Source organism: Arachis stenosperma, chromosome 3, assembly GCF_014773155.1.
Source record: "Arachis stenosperma cultivar V10309 chromosome 3, arast.V10309.gnm1.PFL2, whole genome shotgun sequence".
In the NCBI taxonomy this organism is placed as follows: domain Eukaryota; kingdom Viridiplantae; phylum Streptophyta; class Magnoliopsida; order Fabales; family Fabaceae; genus Arachis; species Arachis stenosperma.
This window is the reverse complement of record NC_080379.1, coordinates 103922631-103929269: the sequence shown is the minus strand read 5'-3', so window position 1 is coordinate 103929269 and position 6639 is coordinate 103922631. Positions and strand designations below refer to the sequence as shown.

Sequence of the window (6639 nt, the reverse complement as noted above, 5' to 3'; positions counted from 1 at the left end):
TTTAGGTAGTTTTTAATAGGATCTAGCTACTTTTAGGGATGTTTTTATTACTTTTTATGCAAAATTCACATTTCTAAACTTTACTATGATTTTGTGTGTTTTTCTGTGATTTCAGGTATTTTCTGGCTGAAATTGAGGGACCTGAGCAAAAATATGATAGGAGGCTGACAAAGGACTGCTGATGCTATTGGATTCTGACCTCCCTGCACTTGAAATGGATTTTCCGGAGATACATAATAGTGCGCTCTCAACTGCGTTGGAAAGTAGACATCCAGGGCTTTCCAGAAATATATAATAGTCTATACTTTATTCGAGTTTAGATGACGTAAACTGGTGTTCAACGCCAGCTCCATGCTGTATTCTGGAGTAAAATGCCAGAAACACGTCACAAACCAGAGTTAAACGCCAAACAGACGTTACAACTTGGCGTTTAACCCCAAGAGAAACCTCTGCACGTGTAAAACTCAAGTTCAGTCCAAGCACACACCAAAGTGGGCCCGAAAGTGGATTTCTGCACTAAGACTTATTTCTGTAAACCCTAGTAACTAGTTTAGTATAAATAGAACTTTTTACTATTGTACTAGTTGTCTTGTCTTTGGATGGATCTTTAATCAGTGTATGTGATTTTAGACCTTCATGGGGGCTGGCCATTCGGCCATGCCTGGACCATCACTTATGTATTTTCAACGGTGGAGTTTTTACACACCATAGATTAAGGTGTAGAGCTCTGTTGTTCCTCGAGTATTAATGCAATTACTATTATTCTTTTATTCAACTTAGTTTATTCTTATTCTAAGATATTCGTTGCACTTCAACATGATGAATGTGATGATTCGTGACACTCATCATCATTCTGACCTATGAACGCATGCCTGACAACCACTTCCGTTCTACCTTAGATCGAGCGAGTATCTCTTAGCCTCCATTCCGAAATATCAGAGTCTTCGTGGTATAAGCTAGAATCCATTGGCAGTATTCTTGAGAATCCAGAAATTCTAAACCTTGTCTGTGGTATTCCGAGTAGGATTCAGGGATTGAATGACTGTGACGAGCTTCAAACTCGCGAGTGTTGGGTGTAGTAACAGACGCAAAAGAATCACTGGATTCTATTTCGACATGATCGAGAACCGATAGATGATTAGCCGTGCTGTGACAGAGCATTTGGACCATTTTCACTGAGAGGACGGGAGGTAGCCATTGACAACGGTGAGACCCAATAAACAGCTTGCCATGGAAGGGAGTAAGAATGATTGGATGGAAGCAGTAGGAAAGTAGAGATTCAGAAAGAACACGGTATCTCCATGCGCTTATCTGAAATTCCTACCAATGAATTACATAAGTATCTCTATCTCTATTTTATGCTTTATTTATCTTTATATTCGAAAACCATTATAACCATTTGAATCCGCCTGACTGAGATTTACAAGATGACCATAGCTTGCTTCATACCAACAATCTCCGTGGGATCGACCCTTACTCACGTAAGGTATTACTTGGATGACCCAGTGCACCTGCTAGTTAGTTGTGCTAAGTTGTGACAAAGTGTGATTCACGTTTGAGAGCTCCAAGTCTATTGGAGCCATTGTTGATGATCACAATTTCGTGCACCAATAGCTACTTTTTGAGTCTTGGCCGTGACCCTAACCACTTTGTTTTCCAGAATTACCACCGGATACATAAATGCCACAGACACATAACTGGGTGAACCTTTTTAGATTGTGACTCAGCTTTGCTAAAGTCCCCAGTTAGAGGTGTCCAGAGTTCTTAAGCGCACTCTTTTTGCTTTTGGAAAACAACTTTAACCACTCAGTCTCAAGCTTTTCACTTGGACCTTCATGACACAAGCACATGGTTAGGGACAGCTTGATTTAGCTGCTTAGGCCAGGATTTTATTCCTTTGGGCCCTCCTATCCATTAATGCTCAAAGCCTTGGATCCCTTTTATCCTTGCATTTTGCTTTAAAGTGCTATTGGCTTTTTCTGCCTGCTTTTTCTTTTTCTTTCTTTTTTTTTCGCAAGCTTTGTTATTCACTGTTTTTTCTTGCTTCAAGAATCAATTTTATGATTTTTCAGATTATCAATAACATTTCTCTTTTTCATCATTCTTTCAAGAGCCAACAATTTTAACATTCATAAACTTCACTATCAAAATTATGCATTGTTCAAGCATTCATTCAGAAAATAAAAAGTATTTCCACCACATCAAAATAATCAAACTAATTTTAGGATAAATTTCGAAATTCAAGCACTTCTTGTTCTTTTGTAATTAGGCACATTTTTCATTTAAGAAAGGTGAATGGTTCATAGGACATCCATAGCCTTAAGATATAGATATTAGACACTAATGATCATGTAATGAAGACACAAACATAGATAACATATAAAGCATAAAAATCTAAAAACAGAAAGATAAGAACAAGAAAATCAAAGAACGGGTCCACCTTAGTGATGGCGACTAGTTCTTCCTTTTGAAGATCCAATGGAACGCTTGAGCTCCTCTATGTCTCTTCCTTGCCTTTGTTGCTCTTCCCTCATGGCTATTTGATCCTCTCTAATTTCATGGAGTATAATGGAGTGCTCTTGGTGCTCCATCCTTAGTTTCTCCATATTGGAACTCAAATCTCCGAAAGAGGTGTTGTGTTGCTTCCAATAGTTATGCAGAGGAAAATGCATCCCTTGAGGCATCTCAGTGATTTCTTGATGAGGGACTTCCTCATGCTCTTGTTAAGATCCATTAGTGGGCTCTCTTATTTGCTCCATCCTCTTTTTAGTTATGGGCTTGTCTTCTTCAATGAGGATGTCTTCTCTTATGACAACTCCAGCTAAATTGCATAGCTGACAGATGAGATGAGGAAAGGCTAATCTTGCCAAGGTGGAGGTTTTGTCGGCCACTTTGTAGAGCTCTAGAGATATGACCTCATGAACTTCTACTTCCTCTCCAATCATAATGCTATGGATTATGATAGCCCGATCTACAGTCACTTCAGATCTGTTGCTAGTAGGAATGATGGAGCGTTGGATAAATTCCAACCATCCTCTAGCCACGGGTTTAAGGTCATGCCTTCTCAATTGAACCAGCTTGCCTTTGGAGTCTTTTTTCCACTGAGCTCCTTCCACACATATGTCCATGAGGACTTGGTCCAACCTTTGATCAAAGTTGACCCTTCTAGTGTAGGGGCGTGCATCTCCTTGCATCATTGGCAAGTTGAATGCCAACCTTACATTTTCTAGACTAAAATCTAAGTATTTCCCCCGAACCATTGTAAGCCAATTCTTTGGGTTTGGGTTCACACTTTGATCATGGTTTTTGGTGATCCATTCATTAGCATAGAACTCTTGAACTATTAAGATTCTGACTTGTTGAATGGGGTTGGTGAGAACTTCCCAACCTCTTTTTCGAATCTCATATTGGATCTTCGGATACTCATTCCTTTTGAGCATGAAAGGGACCTCAGGGATCACCTTCTTCTTGGCCACAACTTTATAGAAGTGGTATTCATGGACCTTTGAGATGAATCTCTCCATCTCCCATGACTCGAAAGTGGAAGCTTTTGCCTTTCCTTTCCTCTTTCTAGAGGTTTCTCCGGTCTTAGGTGCCATAAATGGTTATGGAAACACAAAAAGCAATGCTTTTTCCACACCAAACTTAGAAGGTTTGCTCATCCTTGAGCAAAAGAGGAAAGAAGGATGGAGAAAAAGAAGAAATGGAGGGGATGGATAGGTATGAGTGGTTTGGCCAGTGGGGGTTAGAAGTGTTTGTGATGTGTGAATTTGAAGGATTGATGAGGGGTCTATATAGGAGTGGAAAGAGAGGGTAGGGTTCGTGTATTAGGGGTTGGATTTGGGAGGGAAAGGATTTGAATTTGAATGGTGAGGTGGGTGGGGTTTTTGGGGAAGAGTGGGTGGAGGTGATTAGTGAAGAGGTGATGGGGAAGAGAAATGGAGGTGATTAGTGAGGGATATTTAGGGAAGGGTGTTATGGGAATGTGTGAAGAAGAGAGAGTATGAGTTAAAGTAGGTGGGGATCTTGTGGGGTCCACAGATCCTGAGGTGTCAAGGATTTCTCATCCCTGCACCATTCTGGCATGTAAACACCCTCTGAGTGCTAATCCTGGCATTAAATGCCAGGTTGCTGCGTATTCCTGGCGTTAAACGCCAGGTTGCTGCCCATCTCTAGAGTTTAAACGCCAGGCTGCTACCAATTTCTGGCGTTAAACACCAATTTTTCTTCCCTTTCTGGCATTTAAACGCCAGTCTGGTGCCCATTTCTGGCATTAAATGCCCAGAATGGTGCCAGACTGGGCGTTTAACGCCCATTCTGCTACCCTTACTGGCGTTTAAACGCCAGTAAGCTCCTCCTCCAAGGTGTGCTATTTTTTATTTTATTTTTGAATTTGCTTTGATTTTTGCAGTTATTTTTGTGACTCCACATGATCATCAACCTAAAGAAAACATAAAATAACAATGGAAAATAGAAATTTAACATAGATAAATAAAATTTGGGTTGCCTCCCAATAAGCGCTTCTTTAATGTCAATAGCTTAACAGTGAGCTCTCATAGAGCTTCACAGATATTCAGAGCATGGTTAGGGCCTCCCAACACCAAACTTAAAGTTTGAATGTGGGGGCTTTGGTTGACTCTGTATTGAGAGAAGCTTTTCATGCTTCTTCTCCATGGTTGCAGAGGGAGATCCTTGAGCCTTAAACACAAGGTAGTCTTCATTAAATTGAAGGACTAACTCTCCTCTGTCCACATCAATCACAGCTCTTGCTGTGGCTAGGAAGGGTCTTCCAAGGATGATGCATTCATCCTCCTCCTTCCCCGTATCTAGGATTATGAAGTCAGCAGGGATGTAAAGTCCTTCAACCTTCACTAAGGCATCCTCTACAAGTCCATAAGCCTGTTTTATGGATTTATCTCCTATCTCTAGTGAGATTCTTGTAGCTTGTACCTCAAAGATTCCTAGTTTCTCTATTACAGAGTGTGGCATGAGGTTTATGCCTGACCCCATGTCACACAAAGCCTTATCAAAGGTCATGGTGCCTATGGTACAGGGTATTAAGAATTTTCTGAGATCCGGTTTCTTTTGAAGTAATGTCTGCATAATCAAGTCATCCAGTTCATTGGGAGCAAGGGGGGTTCATCCTCCCAAGTCTTATTACCAAATAACTTGGCATTCAGCTTCATAATTGCTCTAAGGTACTTAGCAACTTGCTCTTCAGTAATATCTTCATCCTCTTCAGAGGAAGAATACTCATCAGAGCTCATGAATGGCAGAAGTAGGTTCAATGGAATCTCTATGGTCTCTGTATGAGCCTCAGAGGGATTCACGTCCGCCTCTTCCTCTGTGCATTCGGCCACTTTGGTTATGTTGATGGCCTTGCACTCTCTTTTTGGGTTCTCTTCTGTATTGCTTGGGAGAGTACTAGGAGGAGTTTCAGTAACTCTTTTGCTCAGCTTTCCCACTTGTGCCTTCTGATTTCTGATAGAGGACCGTGCCTCATTCATGAAACTGAGAGAAGTCTTGGATAGCTCAAAGACTGTGGTTGCTAAGCCAGAACGACTTTGCTCAGAGTTCTCTGTTTATTGCTGAGAAGATGATGGAAAAGGCTTGCTATTGCTAAACCTATTTTTCTACCATTATTGTTGTTGAAGCCTTGTTGAGGCTTCTGCTAGTCCTTCCATGAGAGATTTTGATGATTTTTTCATGAAGGATTATAGGTGTTTTCATAGGGTTCTCCCATGTAATTCACCTCTTCCATTGTAGGGTTCTCAGGATCATAAGATTCTTCTTCAGAAGATGCTTCTTTATTACTGTTGGATGCAGCTTGCAAACAAGTCAGATTCTGAGATATCATATTGACTTGCTGAGTCAATAATTTATTCTTTGTCAATATGGCATTCAGAGTATCAATCTCAAGAACTCCTTTCTTATGAGTTGTCCCATTGTTCACAGGATTTCTTTCAGAAGTGTACATGGACTGGTTATTTGCAACCATTTCAATGAGTTCCTGGGCTTCTGCAGGTATTTTCTTTAGATGAATAGATCCGCATGCAGAATGGTCCAATAACGTCTTGGATAACTCAAACAGACCATCATATAGGACACCTATGATGCTCCATTCTGAAAGCATGTCAGAAGGACACCTTCTGATCGATTGCTTGTATCTTTCCCAAGCTTCATAGAGGGATTCACCTTTCTTCTGCTTAAAGGTTTGAACTTCCACTCTAAGCTTACTCATCTTTTGAGGTGGAAATAATTTAGCTAAGAAGGCATTGACCAGCTTTTCCCAAGAGTTCATGCTGTCTCTAGGTTGTGAGTTCAACCATATACTAGCTCTGTCTCTTACAGCAAAAGGGAAAAGCATAAGTCTGTAGACCTCGGGATCAACTCCATTGGTCTTAACAGTGTCACAGATTTGCAAAAATTCAGCCAAAAATTGATGAGGATCTTCCAATGGAAGTCCATGAAACTTACAATTCTGTTGCATCAGAGAAACTAATTAAGGCTTAAGCTCAAAGTTGTTTGCTCCAATGGCAGGAATAGAGATGCTTCTTCCATAGAAGTCGGGAGTTGGTGCAGTAAAGTCACCAAACACCTTCCTTGCATTGTTGTTGTTGGGTTTGGCCATGGCTGTTT

General features: G+C 40.7%; 1 non-coding gene across 1 annotated transcript; it reads left to right on the top strand.

Moving 5' to 3' along the window:
- The first annotated feature begins 6127 nt into the window (after positions 1–6127).
- Positions 6128–6235, top strand: LOC130972096 (small nucleolar RNA R71). The gene has a single exon (XR_009083295.1). It is a non-coding gene; the product is annotated as a small nucleolar RNA R71 (small nucleolar RNA).
- Positions 6236–6639: the final 404 nt, after the last annotated feature.